Raw genomic sequence first — 22,705 nt, 5'->3', positions numbered from 1 at the left:
CTGGCTGTGACCGTGGAAGATAGAGCGGCGCGCAGTGGTGGACCGGGGACAGGTGGATATCGCAGGTGCCGGGGCCCTTAGTCAGCGGCGACACCGGCACCTGGCCCCTATAGCGCGCCGGTGTCCCCGCCTGCTCAGGACACCGGCACCTGGCCCCCAGCGACGAGAGGTGAGTATGTTATTTTTTTTTTTAAATCGCAGCAGCATATGGGGCCTATTCTATGGAGCAGCATATGGGGCATATTATTCTATAGAGCATCTTATGGGGTCATAACCTTTATGGAGCAGCATATGGGGCATATTATTCTATAGAGCATCTTATGGGGTCATAACCTTTATGGAGCAGCATATGGGACATATTATTCTATGGAGCATCTTATGGGGTCATAACCTTTATGGAGCAGGATATGGGGCATATTATTCTATAGAGCATCTTATGGGGTCGTAACCTTTATGGAGCAGCATATGGGGCATATTATTCTATAGAGCATCTTATGGGGTCATAACAGGGCTGTGGAGTCGGTAAGCCAAACCTGCGACTCCGACTCCTCAATTTCCCTTACACCGACTCCAACTCCGACTCCACGACTCCGACTCCCACACATATTGCTTATATTTAAGTGAAAAATTTATTGTAGTACAATGTGAACCTCAGACATTTAATCATTTTTATGATCCCATAATCAAGATATTTAGATAGAACAGAATATATATTGGTGTACTACCCGGTTTTCATTCTTTTTGGTACAGATACGATATGGATAGACAGATATGGATAAATGGATATATAGAGCAGATTTCTAATCTGCTTTTGCTATTGAAAACATTATCTATGAGCTCAAAAACCTTTCAGGTGATGCGGTTTTTTAAAAAGATGATCAGCTTTTGCAGCTGAAAAACGTATCCTCAAAAAACACAGGAAAAACGCTGTGTGTGAATGTAGCCTTAGATCAGGAATAGAACAGCCATTTATAGGACATTTCATAACTTTCCCAAATTCCTATGAAAAAATATTCAGCACATTCTGCATTGAATTACTGTACCCAATTTATTATATATTTTAGGAGTCGGAGTCGGTCCATTTTATACCGACTCCACCAAAATGAGCTCCGACTCCACGACTCCGACTCCACAGCCCTGCCTTTATGGAGCAGCATATGGGGCATATTATTCTATGGAGCATCTTATGGGGCCATAACCTTTATGGAGCAACATATGGGACATATTATTCTATGGAGCATCTTATGGGACAATTATTAACCTTTGCAGCATTATATGGGGTGTATTTTGTATGGAGCAGCATATGGGGCATATTATTCTATGGAGCATCTTATGGGGCCATTATTAACCTTTGTGCAGCATTATATGGGGTGTATTTTGTATGGAGCATCTTCTGGGGCCCATCATGAACTGTATGGAGCATTATATGGGGCTCCTGATTCAATATGGATATTCAAAAACATTTAACCTACTGATGTCTCAATTAATTTTACTTTTATTGGTATCTATTTTATTTTTGAAATTTACCAGTAGCTGCTGCATTTTCCACCCTAGGCTTATACAACAGTCAATAAGTTTTCCTAGTTTTTGTGGCAAAATTAGGGGGTCGACTTACACTCAGGTCGGCATATACACTAGTATATACGGTACCTAAAATAAACAGGATTAACCCCTTAACGACCAGGGGTATTTTTGGTTTTGCATTTTCATTTTTCCCTCCCCTTCTTTCCAGAGCCATAACTTTTTTATTTTTCTCTTAATATGGCCGTGTGAGGCCTTGTTTTTTGCGGAACGAGTTGTACTTTTGAACAACAACATTGGTTTTACCATGTCCTGTACTACAAAACGGGAAAAAAATTCCAAGTGTGATGAAATTGCAAAAAAGTGCAATCCCACATTTGTTCTTTGCTTGGCTTTTTTGCTAGATTCGCTAAATGCTAAAGCTGCCCTGCCATTATTATTCTCCAGGTCATTACGAGTTTGTTAAAAAAAAAATTGTGCCATCTTCCGAGACCCGTAGCGTCTCCATTTTTCATGATCTGAGGTCGGGTGGGGTCTTATTTTTTGCGTGCCGGGCTGACGTTTTTAAAGATACCACTTTTGTGCAGATACGATCTTTTGATCGCCCATTATTGCATTTTAATGCAATGTCACAGCGACCAAAAAAAACATAATTCGGGCATTTTGATTTTTTTATTCGCTACGCCGTTTAGCGATCGGGTTAATCCTTTCTGTTATTGACATATCAGGCGATTGTGTAATTTTTTTTTGTAAATTGATTTGGGAGAAAGGGGGGGTGATTTAAACTTTTATTTTTATTTTTTCAAAACTTTTTTTTTTATTTTGGCATGCTTCAATAGTCTCCATGGGAGGCTAGAGGTATCCCATACTTGATTGGCTCTGCTACATATAGGCGATGAGCAGATCGCCTGTATGTAGCTGAATTACTGCATTGCTTTGAGCGCCCACCATTGGGTGGCGCTCATAGTAATGCGGCATCAACAACCACAGAAGTCTCCAGGAGACCTGGTTGTTATGCCAGCGCATCGCTGACCCCCGATCCCGTGACGGGTGTCGGCTTTGCCCGTCATTGGATGTTAAGGGGTTAACAAAAGAAACTGATCACAGAGATAATTAATCTTAGCGAAGGGGAGAATTTGATTGGAAATGTCCAGTGAATGGGACTGTGCATACACAGATGTGTATCTCTCTGCAGGAACACAGATCATAATTCGTCTTGTCTTTTTATCAGCACCTGAGTTACACCCACACCCCCCCCCCTTGATGACCTCGTGGGCCGGGTTTTGGGATGTTCTCAGCATTTAAAGATTTTAAGAATTTCATAACATTAACAATATCTTCAGTCCTGACGATTAAAAAAGTTTGAGGTCGTCGCCATATTTTTTTTAGCAAGATTTTACCTTTCCATAGATTTTAAGCATGGCTGTTGTCAGTGATCTGGCCACTATTGATCTGGGGCTTATAGGCAGGTGTCACAGTTATGAAAAATATGTATTTTCTTCCTCGATTAGTCCTGAACTTGAAGATGTATAATGGTGTGAAAGTGTTTGCCCCTTCCTGATGCCTTTGTCACACTTATATGTTTTGGACCACAAAACAAATTTAAATATCAGACAAAGATAACACAAGTAAACCCAAAATGCAGTTTTTATATGAAGATCTTTATTAGGGAAAAATAAATCCAAGCCTACCGAGCTCGTTGTGAAAAAGTGATTGCCCTCTAAACCTAATAGCTGGTTGGGCCGCCTTTAGCAGCAACAATTGCAATCAAGTGTTTGCAATAACTGGCAATGAGTCTTTTACAGCACTCTGGAGGAATTTTGGCTCACTTATCATTACAAAATTGTTGTAATTCAGCCACAATGGAGGGTTTCCTGTACGGTCTTTTTAAGGTAATTCCACGGCATCTCAATCAAATTAAGGTCAGGACTTTGACTAGGCCACTCCAAAGTCTTAATTTTGTTTTTCTTAAGCCATTAGAAGATGGACTTGCTGGTGTGTTTAGGATCATTGTCTTTCTGCATAACCCAAGTGCGCATCAGCTTGAGGTCACGAACAGATGGCCGGACATTCTCCTTCAGGATTTTTTTGTAGGCAGCAGAAATCACGGTTCCATTTACCACAACAAGTCTTCCTGGTCCAGAAGCTGCAAAACAGCCCCAGACCATCTGTGGAGATACGGGGGGGTCAGCAGGTGCCCGGGTCCACTAGCCAAAACTGCATGGACCAAGGATCATCCCAATGAATGCTGCTCTCCTTTTACTTTGGGTATAAAACTACCAAGACAACACAGGGTGAGGGTAAAACTGTGTGGAAATACTTTATTGTACCACAAAACAGCGCAGATAACATATAGGACAGTCCCAGCAAAATACCCAAGATGGTACAATTTATAGAGTCTCACGCTTCCGGTGATTCGCCAGGATAAGAACAACTGTGACCTCAGAGCTTCCAGGGCCGACTACCCCACCTGTGGCACGCACACAGAGAGGAGGTAACGACAAGCTTAGGAAGAAGACAGCCCATTGAGGTACAAGGCCAGTTGACCAGAGGGTCAAAACCTGATTTCTCCGAGCATCTCCATGGAGCCAGGCAACCGGCGGCTCCCACAAACTTATTCATGGGGCTCAGGGGACCATTGAGTCCAAAACCTGACTACCCCAAATGTACCCATACAGCGGTATTCCAGGTGTGCCGAACGTCTGTGGAGAAAATCCAACCTACACGAAGATTTCATCCATTATAAGTTTATGCTTAGAACATACAACACTGCCCTTCACCTCTCAAAACAAACCTATTTCAACACCCTCATCACCTCACTGTCCAATAAACCTAGACGTCTCTTTGAAACTTTTCATTCCCTACTCAACCCAAGAGTGCAGGCCCCAACCACAGATCTTCGAGCCGACAATCTGGCCAACTACTTCAAAGAAAAAATTGACCATATCCGACAGGAAATTATCTCCCAGTCACCTCATACCATGCACTGTCCTCCCTCCCCCACTGCATCGAGCCCACTCTCTGATTTTGAACCAGTCACAGAAGAAGTGATCAGGCTCCTTGCATCTTCTCACCCTACCACTTGCACCAGTGACCCCATTCCATCACATCTCCTCCAGTCCCTTTCCCCTGCTGTCACCACTCACCTAACAAAAATATTTAACCTTTCTCTCTCTTCCAGTATCTTTCCTTCCTCATTTAAGCATGCCATCATACAGCCATTACTTAAAAAACCATCCCTCGACCAAAACTGTGCCGCTAACTATAGACCTGTCTCTAATCTTCCCTTCATCTCTAACTCCTGGAACGCCTGGTCCACTCCCATGTTATCCGCTATCTCTCAGATAACTCTCTTCTCGACCCTCTACAATCTGGTTTCCACTCTTTACACTCCACTGAAACTGCCCTCACTAAAGTCTCTAATGATCTACTAACAGCTAAATCTAATGGTCACTACTAGAGTTGAGCGAAACGGGTCGAACAATTTCAAAAGTCGCCGACTTTTGGCAAAGTCGGGTTTCATGAAACGAAACCCGACCCTAGGATGAGGTCGGCCACGAGGTCGGCGACTTACGCGCCAAAGTCGCGTTTCAAAAGTTTGTTTTGCGCTCTTTTTCAGCCAATCAGGATACACGGACACTGTGGGCAACGTGATGACATAGGCAGGGGTCACCACCATCTTTCAGAAGGGCATGCAAGTGATTGGCTTGCTTTGGTGGGCGTCACAGGGGGTATAAAAGGGCGTGCACGCTGACCGCCATCTTCTGCCGATCTCAGTATAGGGAGAGGTTGCTGATTCTGTAGGGAGAGCGTTAGGCAGGGAAGAAGACAAAAAAACTGCTTCTGCTGCTAGCGATTTGGCCTGTACAACACACCAGTCACTGTGTGTGCAGTGCAAGGGGAGGCTATATAGTGGTGTATCAGTGGTGTTGGTTGTTGGGCTGCCTTCTAAGGCTTCCTGACATTCCTGCATTGCTGTTTACCCACTGCTCCGCAAATTGCTTTCTTAAAAGCAATCCAATCTCCCTTATCCTCTAGTCACTTTGGTCACAGCTGTGCCATCAAGCCTGTCACATAGCACTCAGATATCAGTGGGCCTCACACAATCCAAAAGTGTCCAGTGTCCACAAGTGTCTGCAGAAATTCAAAATCTCCCCTGTCCTATAGACACCTTGTACCTTGTTTTACATTACTATATAGTTTGTTGGATTTTGTCTACATTTCTACCAAAAATTAGGAAGGCTGGTGGAAGAGGCCGTGGAATTGGGCGGGGGTTGGCAGCTGGTAATGATGGTGTTGGTGGTGGATCTGATGGTAGTGGCAAGAGCAAAATAGGACCGAATGCAGGAGGTGTTGAGCCTGCGTCATCGTCTGGCTACATAAGGCCTCGAACGCTTAGTTTTCTAGGAGTTGGCAAACCGCTTTTAAAGCCAGAGCATCAGGAAAAAGTTTTGTCTTACATTGCTGACTCAGCCTCCAGCTCTATCGCCTCCTCTTCTTCAGTTGTAAAAAGTAAAAGCACTGAGTCGTCATTGGAGGCTCATGTTCATGAACCACACCTTTCCTTGTGTCCTTCACCCCAACCAAGATTGAAGGATGATGCAGGCCATACTACTGATTACTCCATGGAGCTGTTTTCACATACCATGCCTGGATTATCAAGTCAAATGGTGAATTACCCAGGCCAAGATGAATCTGACATGGAGTGCACTGATGCACAGCCGCTGATGGATGATTCTGCTGGTACATTCACTCAGAGCACTACATTGTCCTCGCAGTGTACAGAGCCAGATTCTGACCCTGATGAGACTCATGTTCCCCTTCCCGCACACTATACCACCATACACGGTGACACAGAGGAAGTGTTGGATGACCCAGTTGTTGACCCAGATTGGCATCCATTGGGGGAAGAGGGTGCTGCTTCCAATAGCTCAGATGAGGAGCATCCACAGCAGACATCGACATCGCAACAGCTGTTATCTGGCAGGCCCGTAGCACTCCAAAGACAGGTTCCAAACATCAAAAGAGTTGCTGGACAGCTTGTCCAGAGGGTCAAAAGATCACAGCGTGCTAGGCTGCAAAATGTCTGCCAAAGTAGGAAGAGTGCAGTGTGGCACTTTTTTGACCAAAATCCTCATGATCAGGCCAAGGTTATCTGTAAGAAGTGCGCAAAGACCTTTAGCCGAGGGAAAAATCTGAAAAATTTGAAAACCAGTTGCATGCTTAGACATTTAACCAGCATGCACTTGCAAGCATGGACACAACACCAAACCTCAAGTGCCACATGTGCAACTGATCACAACGAAGGTAGTCAGCAACGCTACATTGTTTCCCCCACTGTAAGCCCACCGGTTAGCACAGCAGCAAATGTTGAGGTGTCGTTGCAAGGCCACAGCAGTCAGGGAATCCCACTGTTATATCAACGAAAGACTGATTCTAGGCCATCAGAAAGAACACCAACTCCATCACCATCATCAACCCTCTCTCAGTCCGCCCTGTCCACCGCTACTTCCACCATATGCAGCTCTCAAGTCCAGCTCACCCTCCCAGACACTATGAGTAGGTCAAGAAAGTACTCAGTCTCTCATCCGCGTACACTGGGTTTGAACGCCCACATTGCCAAACTAATCTCGTTTGAGATGATGCCCTTTCGGTTGGTGGAAAGCACAGCTTTCCACGAACTCATGGCCTATGCAGTACCACGCTGTGACCTACCCAGTCGCCACTTCTTCTCTCGCAAAGCCATCCCAGCCCTCCACCATCATGTGAAAGACCGCATTGTCCATGCACTCAAGCAGTCAGTGAGCGGAAAGGTGCACCTCACAACTGATGCATGGTCCAGTTGGCATGGCCAGGGCCGTTACGTGTCCATCACTGCGCACTGGGTTAATGTGGTGGATGCAGGGTCCACAGGGGACAGCGGTGGTGGGACAGTGCTGCCTAGCCCACGGTATAGGAAACAGTTGGCTGTAGGCGTTGGACCCTCCTCCTCCTCCAGAAGCGAAAGCTCGTCCACAGAGCGCAGTCGTACGAGCACTCCATCTGCAGCTGCCACTGTTGCACACGATGTGTCCCCCTATCGAGCAGCTAGTGGAAAGCGTCAGCAGGCTGTGTTGCAGATGATATGTTTGGGCAACAGACACACCGCCGAGGTGCTGGCCGAGTACTTGAAGCGACAAACTGAGTCATGGCTGGGCAGTATACATCTTGAGGCAGGCAAGGTAGTTAGTGATAACGGCCGTAATTTTGTGGCAGCCATAGCCCTTTCAAAACTCAGCCACATACCTTGCTTGGCTCACACCTTGAACCTGGTGGTGCAGTGCTTCCTCAAAAATTATCCGGAGTTAACAGCCCTGCTCCAGAAGGTGCGAAGACTGTGCGCGCACATCCGCCGGTCGCCTGTACACTCCGTTCGTATGCAGAAGCTGCAGCGATTGCTCCACCTTCCCAACCACCGCCTCATTATCGACATTGCAACAAGGTGGAACTCCACCCTGCACATGGTGGAGCGGCTGTGCGAGCAGAGGCAGGCCATAATGCATTTGTGGGAGGATACACGGCCAGGCACTTTGAGAGCAGACATGGAGTTGACAGGTGTGCAGTGGTCGAAGCTGAAAGACCTCTGTAAAGTCCTTCAGTGTTTTGAGGAATGCACACGGCTGGTAAGCGCAGACGACGCCATCCTAAGCATGAGCATCCCACTTATGCGTCTGCTCATGCAAACTTTGACGCACCTTAAGGAGCAGGCGTCTGCAGCCAATGTTGATGAGGAGGAAGAGGAGGAGGGAATCCTTGATGACATTCAGCCATTGTCTGCTCAGGGACCTCTCCTGGACGAGGTGGAGGAAGAAGAGGAGGAGGAGGATGATGATGGGGATGATTACTTAGGGGAGGAGGATGCATCTCGTGGGGCAAGTGAAAATGTTGGCGTGGCAAGGTCTGGTACAGGGTTTGTGCGTGACTGGAGGGATGTGGATTTGCCAGAAAGTGCTCCTCCAACCAGCACTCGCAGTGCATCATTGACACCGGGAACATTGGCCCACATGTCAGATTATGCCTTGCAGATCCTAAAAAGGGACCCAAGCATTGCCAAAATGATGAACGATGACGACTACTGGTTGGCCAGCATCCTGGATCCACACTATAAAGGCAAATTACAAAACATCATGCCACAGTAGAACCTTGACCTAATATTGGCTAATAAACAAGCAACTCTGGTAAATCGGTTGCTTGAGGCATTCCCACCACACAGCAGCGGTGATGGTTCTCACACGAGCCGTACGGGCCGGGGGCAGCTTGGCAGAGGTGTTCGTGGAGACAGGGGTTTCATGACAATGTTGTGGACTGATTTTTCAAATACCGCTCACACAACTGGTAATACTGCATCGATGGAAAGTGACAGGAGACAGCAGTTGTCAACTATGGTTACAAACTACTTTTCCTCCCATATCGATGTTCTCCCACACAGGTCATTCCCCTTTGACTATTGGGCCGCTAAACTGGACACCTGGCCTGAATTGGCCCAATATGCCTTACAGGAGCTCGCTTGCCCAGCTGCAAGTGTGCTATCGGAAAGAGTCTTCAGTGCAGCTGGATCAATCCTGACAGAAAAAAGGACCCGTCTGTCAACCCAAAATGTGGATGATCTAACCTTCATTAAAATGAACCATGCATGGGTTTCCAAGGATTTTGTCCCACCTTCCCCTGATGACACACAGGGTGACAGAAAAATGGCTTGCTTTGGTCCACCTCTTCCTGGGACTTCACCTATATCGCCTTTTGCATCAGCTGAATGTCCAACATCAACATATGCCACTTTCTAAAACTCCCTAACTGTGCTGCCTCCCCCCCCATGGCCGGGGTCACCACCTAGCGCACGACACCGTGTGTGTGCCGTTGCCCTGGACAGGTGGGTAGGCCGACTCTTGGGCGCGGGCACTGGCACAGGGTCCCTCATAGTGCAATCAAGTGTCTCTGACGGTGGTGGTGCACACCCGCCGTCAGACACACCGCTGTACTATGAGGGGCCCAGTGCCAGTACCGACGCCCACGAGTGGGCCCCCCTTGCTTGGGCAGGGCCCCAGCATTTGCAATCTTTACCTCTCCCTGCTCCTCCGCTGTGTAATCTGGGCCGTCAAATCCATACTGTGCCTGACACCGTCTGAGCCTGCCTCCTGATGTATAGACATATATTTTGAATGTGTACGCTATCCATACATGTTATCTGGGGATACGGTACCCTTTCTAACCTTTGTGCAATCACGTGCAATCCATACTGGGCCTAACACCGTCTGAGCCTGCCTCCTGAGACATATATTTTGAATGTGTACGCTATCCATACATGTTATCCGGGGATACGGTACCCTTTCTAACCTTTGTGCAATCCATACTGGGCCTAACACCGTCTGAGCCTGCCTCCTGAGACATATATTTTGAATGTGTACGCTATCCATACATGTTATCTGGGGATACGGTACCCTTTCTAACCTTTGTGCAATCACGTGCAATCCATACTGGGCCTAACACCGTCTGAGCCTGCCTCCTGATGTATAGACATATATTTTGAATGTGTACGCTATCCATACATGTTATCTGGGGATATGGTACCCTTTCTAACCTTTGTGCAATCACGTGCAATCCATACTGGGCCTAACACCGTCTGAGCCTGCCTCCTGAGACATATATTTTGAATGTGTACGCTATCCATACATGTTATCCGGGGATACGGTACCCTTTCTAACCTTTGTGCAATCACGTGCAATCCATACTGGGCCTAATACCGTCTGAGCCTGCCTCCTGAGACATATATTTTGAATGTGTGCGCTATCCATACATGTTATCCGGGGATACGGTACCCTTTCTCACCTTTGTGCAATCACGTGTAATCCATACTGGGCGTGAGAACGGCTGGCGAGCTGTTAAGCAAGCTACAGCACCTGTGGTTTGCACACGTAAGTTTTTCATTTTTTCAGGAATGACGGTTAGGCCTAATTCCGGAACTGCGGTTGACCTGCACTTACTGGGAAATCATCGTTCGCGGGTAATAATTGTAATCAGTGATCCCCATCACTAACGTTGTTCAGCGGGTTATCTGCACCTGTAAGCGACAAACGCTGGCCTTTTCAGTGTAGCGCACATGCAGCCACGGACATGTAAGGGCATGACACACCAGTTATTGGCCAATCTCATGTGCCAGAGCCTCACGTGTCCCTCTAGTAAGCCGGACTCGGACCGCGGGGCATGACGGAGTCTCGTTCGTTAACGGAATTAAGCTTGCAATCTGTGCATCTGTTCTGTAGCTGGCATGGTTGAGGTTTCCCAGGTGGAGTCGAATTTAACCGTAGGCTCCACTCCTGGTGGTGCCCTTCTGGACATTCCTTTAAGGTTCAGCTTTGCAACCATACTGCCCACGTAAAACAAACACTTTGCCTTCATGAACGCTGTTTGGAGGGTCATGACTCGTGGGAATAACGCCGCCCAATCAGTTAACCTGCTAGAGAGATCCTTCGTTGCTCCCAAGCATGACATCACACTCCCTAGGAAGAAGGTAATGCCACTGTGGCGACCGTACTCCTGGGGGCGACACAAGTGCACTGATGCCCAGCCACTGCTCGATGAATCTGCTGGTACATTGACCCAGACCACTACATTCCCCTCGCACGCTACCCGGCCTGAATCTGACCCTGATGAAACTCAGGTTACCCTTCCCATATACAGTTCCATCTTACACGGTGACAAAGAAGAAGCTGCAGATGAAAGTGCAGGTTCGGCCCACCCGCCATCAGACACACCACCGTACTATCAGGGGCCCTGTGCCAGTGCCGTCGCCAACGAGTGGGCCCCCCCTGCTTGCGCAGGATCACAGCACTTGCAAAGTTGAAATACTGTGCAGTGAGATGGAAGATGGGGACGACGAGGAGTACAGACTAGTACAGGGATTCCCTAGCGAGGAGACTTATTTGATTGTTTTCAATGTTGGGACAGCAATTTTTGGGGAGCACTATACTCTGGAGAATGATAGATGGGGCCCACCATACACTGGAACATTCCAAAGGTGGACATCAGACACTGGAGCAGCATTTACAGGGCCCATTATACACTAGAGCATTAGAAATGGGGCCCATTATGTTTGGAGCATTATTTGGGCCCATAAGACAGTGGAGCTTCATCCATGGGGACCAACATATACTGTAGCATTATGTGGAGCTGATCATATACTGTTTCAAACATTATATGGGACCAATGATTCTGTATGGAGAAATAGATGGGCCTCGTCATGAGATGTAAAAAGTGAGGTATTTTTCATTGTACTATACCGCTATTTCTCTGCCGTATCGGAGCATGATGAGTTGTGGTATGTGTTAAAGGGGCGCTCTTTCGCCCAGGGCACATGAAAACCTGCAGCCAGCCCTCCCCCCCCACAACTTTAGCCAAATAACCCCCATTTTTCAGTGCGTAACTTGTATTATGAAGTTAATTAAGGTTGACAAGCTTAAGTAAGAAGAATTGATGCTTTTGGCATTCAAATGGGCACTGTAGGTGTGTTTCCTGTCCTCTCACTGCCGACTTTTATTCCCCATTGACTTACATTGGGTTTCGTGTTTCGGGACGACCCCGACTTTTCCCTATAATCGGACGATCTTGCTCGACCCGACTTTTGGAAAAGTCGGGTTTCACGAAACGAAACGCGACCCTAAAAAACTAAAAGTCGCTCAACTCTAGTCACTACACCATGCTAATTCTCCTGGATCTCTCTGCAGCATTCGACACGGTGGATGACCAGCTCCTCCTCACTATGCTCCGCTCCATTGGCCTCAAGGACACTGCTGTCTCCTGTTCTCCTCCTATCTCTCTGACCGCCCCTTTACTGTATCTTTTGCCGGTTCCTCCTCCTCTCACCTTCCCTTTACTGTCGGGGTTCCTCAAGGATCGGTTCTAGGCCCCCTCCTCTTCTCCTTGTACACTGCCCCTATTGGTCAAGCAATCAGTAGATTTGGTTTCCAGTACCATCTCTATGCTGATGACACCCAATTATACGCTTCTTCTCCTGACATCACGCCTGCCTTTCTAGAAAACATCAGCGATTGTCTAAACGCTGTGTCTAACATCATGTCCTCACTATATCTGAAACTGAACCTGTCAAAAACTGAACTCCTCGTGTTTCCTCCCACTACTAACCTACCTATACCCGACATTGCCATTTCTGTGTGTGGTTCCACTATTACTCCCCCGCAACATGCCTGCTGTCTTGGGGTCATATTTGACTCCGAGCTTTCATTCACCTCCCACATCAGATCACTGGCTCGTTCTTGTTATCTGCATCTCAAAAATATTTCTAGAATTCAATCTTTTCTTACTTTTGATTCTGCAAAAACTCTGACTGTTTCTCTTATTCATTCACGTCTGGACTATTGTAACTCCCTTCTAATCGGTCTCCCTCTTACCAAACGCTCCCCTCCCAATCTGTCTTGAATGCTGCAGCCAGGATCATATTCCTCGCCAATCGTTACACCGATGCCTCTACCTTGTGCCAGTCATTACACTGGCTACCCATCCACTCCAGAATCCAGTACAAACTTATTACCCTCACCCACAAAGCCCTCCATTGCTCAGCACCACCCTACATCTCCTCCCTTGTTTAAGTATACCATCCTACCCGCACCCTCTGTTCTGCTGATGACCTGAGGTTAGCATCCTCAATAATCAGAACCTCCCACTCCCGACTCCAAGACTTTACATGTGCTGCTCCAATTCTTTGGAATACACTTCCCAGGTTAATACGATTAGTCCCCAATCCCTACAATTTTAAGCGTGCCCTGAAAACGCATTTATTCAGACTGGCCTATCGCCTCAACACATTAACCTAATCTATCCCTATGTGGCACAGCCAAAAGTTTTACCATAACCAGGTTCCCCGTATCGTGTTCCCACATGCTTTATGCCTCCATTAGCCCTCTGTGTACTGTTACACACTTAACATTATGGCTGGTCCATACAATCAGGGCAACTGTTACCACCCACCTTTCGTGTCTACCTCTTTCCTCAGACTGTAAGCTTGCGAGCAGGGCCCTCACTCCTCTTGGTATCTGTTATGATCTATGTGATTATTGTTATGCTGTAATGTCTATTGTCTGTACAAGTCCCATCTGAAATGTAAAGTGCTGCGGAACATGTCGGCGCTATAGAAATAAAATTATCATTATCCATGGATTTGCAATGGTCAATGGAGCAGATCTGTATTCTTCCAGCTGATCCCAGGGACCTCTAAGCTCGCTTCCTTTAGAATGACAAATCTGTTTCCCTCATGATGGAGCCATGATGTCTTGGCTGCTGTCCTGTAAAGAATCTCTGGTTCTTTGGATCTCTTGGATGTCTGGAGGTATCTCTGTATATGGAGGTATCTAGCTTTTTTATAGTTAACAAATGTCCTTCAAGTCAGCATTCACAGGTAAAGGGGAATAATGGTCATGAGATCAACTCGCTTAGTTTGATTGTGTAATCTATTTGTATAGTTTTTCTTCCTCTGTTTTTCAAGTCAACAAACTAGCTGGCCTGGATAATGTGTAATCAGCATATCAGCAAACATCACTAGTCATCCAGGATAACAGCACAACATGTTACATCAAATGTCAACTTAGAAGTCAATATTACAGGCTTATACCAAGAAAAGTCTGTTTTCTTGCCCAACCAGAAAGAAACATATAAATTCAAAAGTCAACATATGGATAACAGTCTATTCCTCCTGGCTTGCTGAAAATAGACGTCTGGTTAATTAAGATAAAATGCTGTGTCATCATGCTACCACCACCATATTTTACTGTTGGTACATAGTAACATAGTTATTAAGGTTGAAGGGAGACTTTAAGTCCATCTAGTTCAACCCATATCCTATCCTAACTTGCCCTAACATGTTGATCCAGAGGAAGGCAAAAAAACCCCATGTGGCAAACAGTAAGCTTCACATTGGGGAAAAAAATTCCTTCCCGACTCCACATACGGCAATCAGACTTGCTCCCTGGATCAGCGCAATATTAAGGAAACTAGTGTATATACCCTGTAATATTATACTTTTCAAGAAAGGCATCCAGTCCCTTCTTAAATTTTAGTAGTGAATCACTCATTACAACATCATATGGCAGAGAGTTCCATAGTCTCACTGCTCTTACAGTAAAGAATCCGCATCTGTGAGTATGCTTAAACCTTCTTGCCTCCAGACGTAGAGGATGCCCCCTTGTCCCCGTCACAGGTCTGAGAGTAAAAAGATCATTAGAAAGGTCTTGGTATTGTCCCCGCATATATTTATACATTGTAATAAGATCACCCCTAAGCCTTCGATTCTCCAAACTAAATAACCCCAAGTGTAATAACCTGTCTTGGTATTGCAGACCCCCTAGTTCCCTAATAACCTTGGTCGCTCTTCTCTGCACCCGCTCCAGTTCAGCTATGTCTTTCTTATACACCGGAGACCAGAACTGTACACAGTATTCTAAGTGTGGTCGCACTAGTGACTTATATAGAGGTAACATTATGTTCTCCTCATGAGCATCTATGCCTCTTTTAATGCATCCCATTATTTTATTCGCCTTTGCAGCAGCTGCCTGACACTGGCCACTAAATGTGAGTTTGTCGTCCACCCATACACCCACGTCTTTTTCAGTGACTGTTTTGCCCAGTGTTTTACAATTAAGCACATAATTATACATCTTGTTCGTTCTACCCAAGTGCATGACCTTACATTTATCCCCATTAAAACTCATTTGCCATTTATCAGCCCAAGCTTCTAGTTTACATAAATCCTCCTGTAATATAAAATTGTCCTCCTCTGTATTGATTACCCTGCAGAGTTTAGTGTCATCTGCAAATATTGAAATTCTACCTTCTATGCCCCCTACAAGGTCATTAATAAATATGTTAAAAAGAAGCGGGCCCAAAACTGACCCCTGTGGTACCACACTGCTAACCGTGACCCAGTCCGAGTGTGCTCCATTAATAACCACCCTTTGTTTCCTATCTCTGAGCCAGCTCTTAACCCACCTACACATATTTTCCCCAATCCCCATTGTTCTCATTTTATGTATCAACCTTTTGTGTGGCACCGTATCAAAAGCTTTTGAAAAGTCCATGTACACCACGTCCACTGCATTCCCTTGGTCCAGTCCGGAACTTACCTCTTCATAAAAGCTTATCAGATTAGTCTGACAGGAACGGTCCCTTGTAAACCCATGTTGATATAGGGTCATGAGGTTATTCTTCTTCAGATACTCCAGTATAGCATCTCTTAGAAAACCCTCCAGGATTTTACCCACAGTTGAGGTTAACCTTACTGGCCTATAATTTCCAAGTTCAGTTTTTGTCCCTTTTTGAATATTGGCACCACATTTGCTATTCTCCAGTCCTGTGATACAGACCCTGTTATTATGGAATCTTTAAAGATTAAAAATAATGGTCTATCTATGACTGTGCTTAATTCCTGCAGTACTCGGGGGTGTATCCCATCCAGGCCCGGGGATTTGTCAATTTTAGTGATTTGTAGACGCCGCCGTACTTCCTGCTGGGTTAAGCAGGTGACATTTAATGGAGAATTATTTATCCCTGATCATGTTATCCGTCATGGGATTTTCTTGTGTAAATACTGTTGAAAAAAAGTCATTTAGCATATTGGCTTTTTCCTCATCTTCATCCACCATTTCACCCAGACTATTTTTAAGGGGGCCAACACTATCATTTTTTAGCTTCTTACAATTTATGTAGTAAAGAATATTTTGGGATTATTTTTACTTTCTCTGGCAATGAGTCTCTCTGTCTCAGTCTTTGCTGTCTTGATTTGCTTTTTACAGAATTTATTTAATCTTCTGTATTTAGTTAATACCTCATCACTACCTACTTGCTGTAATTCTCTGCTTTCTTTTTGTCCCTTATTGCACCCCTTACAGCTCTATTTAGCCATAGTGGTCTCCTCCTATTTCTCGCAGGTTTATTCCCATACGGTATATATTGTGCACAGGTCCTATTCAGGAGGATAATAAACGTCTCCCATTTTCTTTGTGTATTTTTATGTCTCAGGATATCGTCCCAGTTAATTGCACCAAGATCATCTCTCATCCGTTGGAAATTTGCCTTCCTGAAGTTTCGTGTCCTTGTAACCCCTCTACTACACATCTTATTAAAGGATACATGAAAACGTATTAATTTGTGATCACTGTTCCCCCAGTGACCCCCAACCCTTATATCTGATCTGCGGTCCGGTCTGTGGGGTAATATTAGGTCTAGCAGTGCCCCCCCTCTTGTTGGGTCCTGAACCAGTGGTGAAAGGTGATTGTCTCTCATAGTTGTCAGACACCTATCACCTTTGCTGAACTGCAGGTTTCGATTCCCCAATGTATTTCAGGGTAGTTGAAGTCCCCCATAATAATGACTTCTCCTTGAGTCGCAGCTTCATCTATTTGCTTTATGAGGATATTCTCTGTAGCTTCCATTATTTTTGGAGACTTATAACAAACCCCTATCAGTAATTTATTATTTTTCCCACCTCGATGTTCCTTTTCTTAAATGCTGTTTTACTTCTACTCCAGATGTAATGGGACATATATCTTCCAAAAAGTTGAACTTTTTGTCTCGTTAGTCCACAGAGTATTCTCTCAAAAGTTAAGATTTTTTTTGTCAAAACTGAGATGAGCCTTCATGTTCTTTTTGTTCAGCAGTGATTTTTCGTCTTGGAAGTCTGCTATGCATGTCATTTTTGCCCAGTCTCTTTCTCATGGTGGAGTCTTGAACACTGACCTTAACTGAGGTAAGTGAGGCCTGCAGTTATTTTAACCCCTTTCTGCCATCCGACGTACTATCCCGTCCATGGGACCCGGGCCCCTATGCCCATGGACGGGATAGTACGTCGGCGCGATCAGCGGCGCCCACGTGGTGAGCGCCGCTGATCACGGCCGGGTGTCAGCTGATTATCACAGCTGACACCCGGCACAATGTGTCAGGGGCGGTCACGGACCGCCCCCGACACGTTAACCCCTTGCACACCGCGATCAAACATGATCGCGGTGTACCGGGGGTTAAAGGGAAGCATCGGCAGGGAGGGGGCTCCCTCCGTGCTTCCCTGAGCCCCCCACGGCAGCGCAATGTGCAGCGCTGCTGCGGGGGGCTCCTTTCCTCCAGGCCCCCGAATCCAAGATGGCGACGGGGACCTTCAGGGGCCTGCAGGAAGCTGGCTTCCTCAGTGCCTGCAAAGCGCAGGCATGAGGAAGCCTTCTGCAGTGCCTGTGTCAGATCGCTGATCTGTCACAGTGATCTGTGATGTGACAGATCAGCGATCTGTCACAGGACAGTGATGTCCCACCTGGGACTATTTAATAAAGTAAAAAAAAAAAATAAAAAAAAGTGTTAAAATAATTTTAAAAAAATCGCCAAATAAATTAGAAAAAAAAAAAAAAAATATTCCCCCAATAAATGCGTTTTTTGGAAATAATAAAAAAAAACAATAAAAGTACACATATTAGGTATCGCCGCGTCCGTAATGACCCGCCCTATAAAACTGTCCCATTAGTTAACCCCTTTAGCGAACCCCTTAAAAAATAAAAAACGAAGCAAAAAATAATGATTTATTATCATACCGCCAAACAAAAAGTGTAATAACGCGCGATCAAAAAGACGCATATAAATATCCATGGTACCGCTGAAAACGTCATCTTGTCCCGCAAAAAACGAGCCGCCACACAGCATCATCAGCGAAAAAATAAAAAAGTTATAGCTCGCAGAATAAAGCGATGCAAAAATAATTATTTTTTATATAAAATAGTTTTCATTGCATAAAACCGACAAAAACATAAAAAAATGACCTAAATGAGGTATCGCTGTAACCGTACTGACCCGAAGAATAAAACCGCTTTATCAATTTTACCGCACGCGGAACGGTGTACACGCACCCCCCCAAAAGAAATTCATGAAACGCTGGTTTTTGTTCATTCTGCGTCCCAAAAATAGGAATAAACAGCGATCAAAAAATGTCACGTGCCCGAAAATGGTACCGATAAAAACGTCAACTCGTCCCGCAAAAAATAAGACCTCACATGACTCGGTGGGTCAAAATACGGAAAAATTATAGCTCTCAATATGTGGTGATGCAAAAACTATTTTTACAATAAAAAGCGTCTTTTAGCGTGTGACAGCTGCCAAACATAAAAACCGCCATAAATAGTAAATCAAACCCCCCGTTATCACCCCCTTAGTTAGGGAAAAATAATAAAATTAAAAAAAAAGTATTTATCTCCATTTTCCCGTTAGGGTTAGGGCTGAGATTAGGGTTAGGGGTGTGTTGGGGTTCGGGTTGGAGTTATAATTGGGGGGTTTCCACTGTTTGGGCACATCAGGGGCTCTCCAAATGCAACATGGCGTCTGATCTCAATTCCAGCCAATTCTGAGTTGAAAAAGTCAAATGGTGCTCCTTCCCTTCCAAGCTCTGCCATGCGCCCAAACAGTGTTTTACCCCCACATGTAGGGTATCAGCCTACTCAGGACAAATTGCAAAACAATTTTTGGGGTCCAATTTCTCCTGTTACCCTTAGGAAAATAAAAAATTGGGGGCAAAAATATCATTTTTGTGGAAAAAAATGATTTTTTTATTTTCACGTCCGAGTGTTATAAACTTCTGTGAAGCACTTGGGGGTTCAAAGTGCTCTCCACACATCTAGATAAGTTCCGTGGGGGGTCTCGTTTCCAAAATGGGGTCACTTGTGGGGGTTTCCACTGTTTAGGTACATTAGGGGCTCTCCAAAGGCAACATGACACCCGCAGACCATTCCATCAAAGTCTGCATTCCAAAACATCACTACTTCCCTTCCGAGCCCCGACGTGTGTCCATACAGTAGTTTTATCCCACATATGGGGTGTCAGCGTACTCAGGACAAATTGGACAACAACTTTTGGGGTTCAATTTCTCCTGTTACCCTTGGGAAAATAAAAAAAATGGTGACTAAAAGATCATGTTTGTGGAAAAAATACGAATTTTTTATTTTCACGCCCGGGCATTATCATAGAATCATAGAATCGTAGAGTTGGAAGGGACCTCCTGGGCCATCTGGTCCAACCCCCTGCTCAAAGCAGGATTCGCTAAATCATCCCAGTCAGATGTCTGTCCAGCCTCTGTTTGAAGACTTCCATTGAAGGAGAACTCACCACTTCTCGTGGCAGCCTGTTCCACTCATTGATCACTCTAACTGTCAAAAAGTTTTTTCTAATATCTAATCTGTGTCTCTTCCCATTCAGTTTCATCCCATTGCTTCTAGTCTTTCCTTGTGCAAATGAGAATAAAGTTGATCCTTCTACAATGTGACAGCCCACATAAACTTCTGTGAAGCACTGGGGGGGTCAAAGTGCTCACCACACATCTAGATAAGTTCCTTAGGGGGTCTAGTTTCCAAAATGGTGTCATTTGTGGGGGGTTTCCACTGTTTTGGTACATCTGGAGTTTTCCAAACGCGACATGGTGTCCGATCTCAATTCCAGCCAAAAACGTCAAATGGCGCTGCTTCCCTTCCGAGCTCTGCCATGCGCCCAAATAGTGGTTTACCCCCACATGTGGGGTATCAGCGTACTCAGGACAAATTGCACAATAACTTTTAGTGTCCTGTTACCCTTGGAAAAATAAGAATTGAGGGAGAAAAGATCATTTTTGTGGAAAAAATATGATTTTTTAATTGTATGGCTTTATGTTATAAACTTCTGTGAAGTCCATGGGGGTTCAAAGTTCTCACCACACATCTAGATAAGTTCCTTAGGGGGTCTAGTTTCCAAAATGGTGTCATTTGTGGGGGGTTTCCACTGTTTTGGTACATCAGGGGTTTTCCAAACGCGACATGGTGTCCGATCTCAATTCCAGCCAAAAATGTCAAATGGCGCTGCTTCCCTTCCGAGCTCTGCCATGCGCCCAAATAGTGGTTTACCCCCACATGTGGGGTATCGGCGTACTCAGGACAAATTGCACAATAACTTTTAGGGTCCTGTTATCCTTGGGAAAATAAAAATTGGGGTGAGAAGATCATTTTTGTGGAAAAAATATGATTTTTTAATTGTACCGCTGTACGTTATAAACTTCTGTAAAGCCCTTGTGGGTTCAAAGTTCTCACCACATATCTAGATAAGTTCCTTGGGGGGTCTAGTTTCCAAAATGGGGTCACTTGTAGGGGGTTTCCACTGTTTAGGTACATCAGGGACTCTCCAAACGTGACATGGCTCCAATCTGAATTCCAGCCAATTTTGCATTGAAAAAGTCAAACGGCGCTCCTTCCATTCTGAGCTCTGCCATGCACCGAAACAGTGGTTCCCCCCCACATATCAGGTATCTGCGTACTCAGGACAAATTGCACAATAACTTTTGCAGTCCAATTTCTCCTGTTACCCTTGGTAAAATAAAAAAAATTGAACCTGAAGTATTTTTTTTATGAAAAAGTTAGATGTTCATTTTTTTTTTTAAATATTCAAAAAAATTCCTGTGACGCACCTAAAGGGTTAATAAACTTCTTGAATGTGGTTTTGAGCACTTTAAGGGGTGCAGTTTTTAGAATGGTGTCACTTTTGGGTATTTTCTATCATATAGACCCCTCAAAGTGGCTTCAAATGTGATGTGGTCCTAAAAATAAAATGGTGTTGTAAAAATGAGAAATCACTGGTCAACTTTTAACCCTTATAACTTCCTAACAAAAAAAAATGTTGGTTCCAAAATTGTGCTGATGTAAAGTAAACATGTGGGAAATGTTAGTTATCAAGTTTTTTGTGTGCCGTATCTCTGTGATTTAAGGGCATAAAAATTCAAAGTTGGAAAATTGCGAAATTTTCAAAATTTTCGCCAAATTTCCGTTTTTCTCACAAATAAACGCAAGTTATTTGAATGAAATTTTACCACTAACATGAAGTACAATATGTCACGAGAAAACAATGTCAGAATCACCGGGATCCATGGAAGCGTTCCAGAGTTATGACCTCATAAAGGTACAGTGGTCAGAATTGTAAAAATTGGCCCGGTCATGAACGTGCAAACCACCCTTGGGGGTGAAGGGGTTAATGTTGTTGTGGGGTCTTTTCTGACCTCTTGGATGAGTTGTCGCTGCACTCTTGAGGTTATTTTGGTCGGCCGGCCACTCCTGGGAAAGTTCATCACTGTTTCATGTTTTAGCCATTTGTGGATAAAGGTTCTCACTGTGGTTCCCTGGAGTCCCTAAGCTTTAGAAATGGCTTTATAACCCTTTTCCAGACTGCTAGATCTCACAATTACTTTTTCTCATTGTTTCCTGAATTTCATTGAATCGCAGCATAATGTCTATCTTTTGAGGATCTTTTGGTCTAATTCACTTCATCAGGCAGGTCCTATTTAAGTGATTTCTTGATTGAGAACAGGTGTGGCAGTAATCAGGCATGGGTGGTGTTACGGAAATTGAACTCCGCTTCCCAAAGTTGTGATAAACCACAGTTAATATATGGTCCTACACAGGGCCCCGTAGGTTTGGATTTTTTTTTCTCTTAATAATAAAGACCTTCATTTAAAAACTGCATTTTGTGTTTACTTGTGTTATCTTTGTTCAATGTTTACATTTGTTTGGTGATATGAAACAAACTTGCAAAAGAATAGGAAATCAAGAAGGGGCCAAACACTTTATCACACAACTGTATGCCCTATCAATACCGGATCTATACAAACCCCAATATTAATAATTTTTTTATTTCTATAGTGCCAACGTATTCCGCGGCACTTTACATTTTAAAATATAAGTTTCCACCAGTGACCATCTGTCTAGCTGTAGGTGTCCAATCTCCAGTGAAGGGCATAATAGTTACTTCTAAAGGTGTTAGATTTCCTGCTTCTCTTCCTCTCCAATCTATGAATCTCAGTCTTCCTCACAATAGACATCCTGCTTGGCGCTGCAGGAGTCATCTGCTTCAAATGGTGATTTGGTTTAGCTTTGTCACTTCTTAGCTATACATAATGTCCTCAACTCCCACATGTTAAACTGTGTAATTCTATTCCAAGGACAGTAAACTTCTGTCCTTCTGGAAATTCTGTGTGAGAGGAGGGGGGCTGAGTGCCCCCCTCACTGGAGTGTGTTATTGATCTTAATGTTTTCTATGACAGAGTTCACCGGGGTACCTAAAAACCATTTGAAGGTGACCATAGAAGAAGGGAACCTGA

The 22,705-nt window shown here is 44.7% G+C and overlaps 1 protein-coding gene across 1 annotated transcript in view; it reads left to right on the top strand.

Annotated features, from left to right (window-relative positions):
* Window positions 1-22,705, top strand: part of LOC141074949 (uncharacterized) — a 95,230-nt gene that overhangs the window by 3,333 nt on the left and 69,192 nt on the right. The window contains exon 2 of the mRNA XM_073562277.1: window positions 17,220-17,311. The gene's annotated coding sequence lies outside the window, so the exon portion shown is untranslated. The remainder of the gene's footprint in view (window positions 1-17,219; window positions 17,312-22,705) is intronic.

This window comes from Dendrobates tinctorius, unplaced genomic scaffold (genome assembly GCF_039654945.1).
Source record: "Dendrobates tinctorius isolate UK_male_01 unplaced genomic scaffold, ASM3965494v1 ptg000342l, whole genome shotgun sequence".
NCBI lineage: Eukaryota > Metazoa > Chordata > Amphibia > Anura > Dendrobatidae > Dendrobates > Dendrobates tinctorius.
This window is presented reverse-complemented; position numbering and strand designations above follow the sequence as displayed.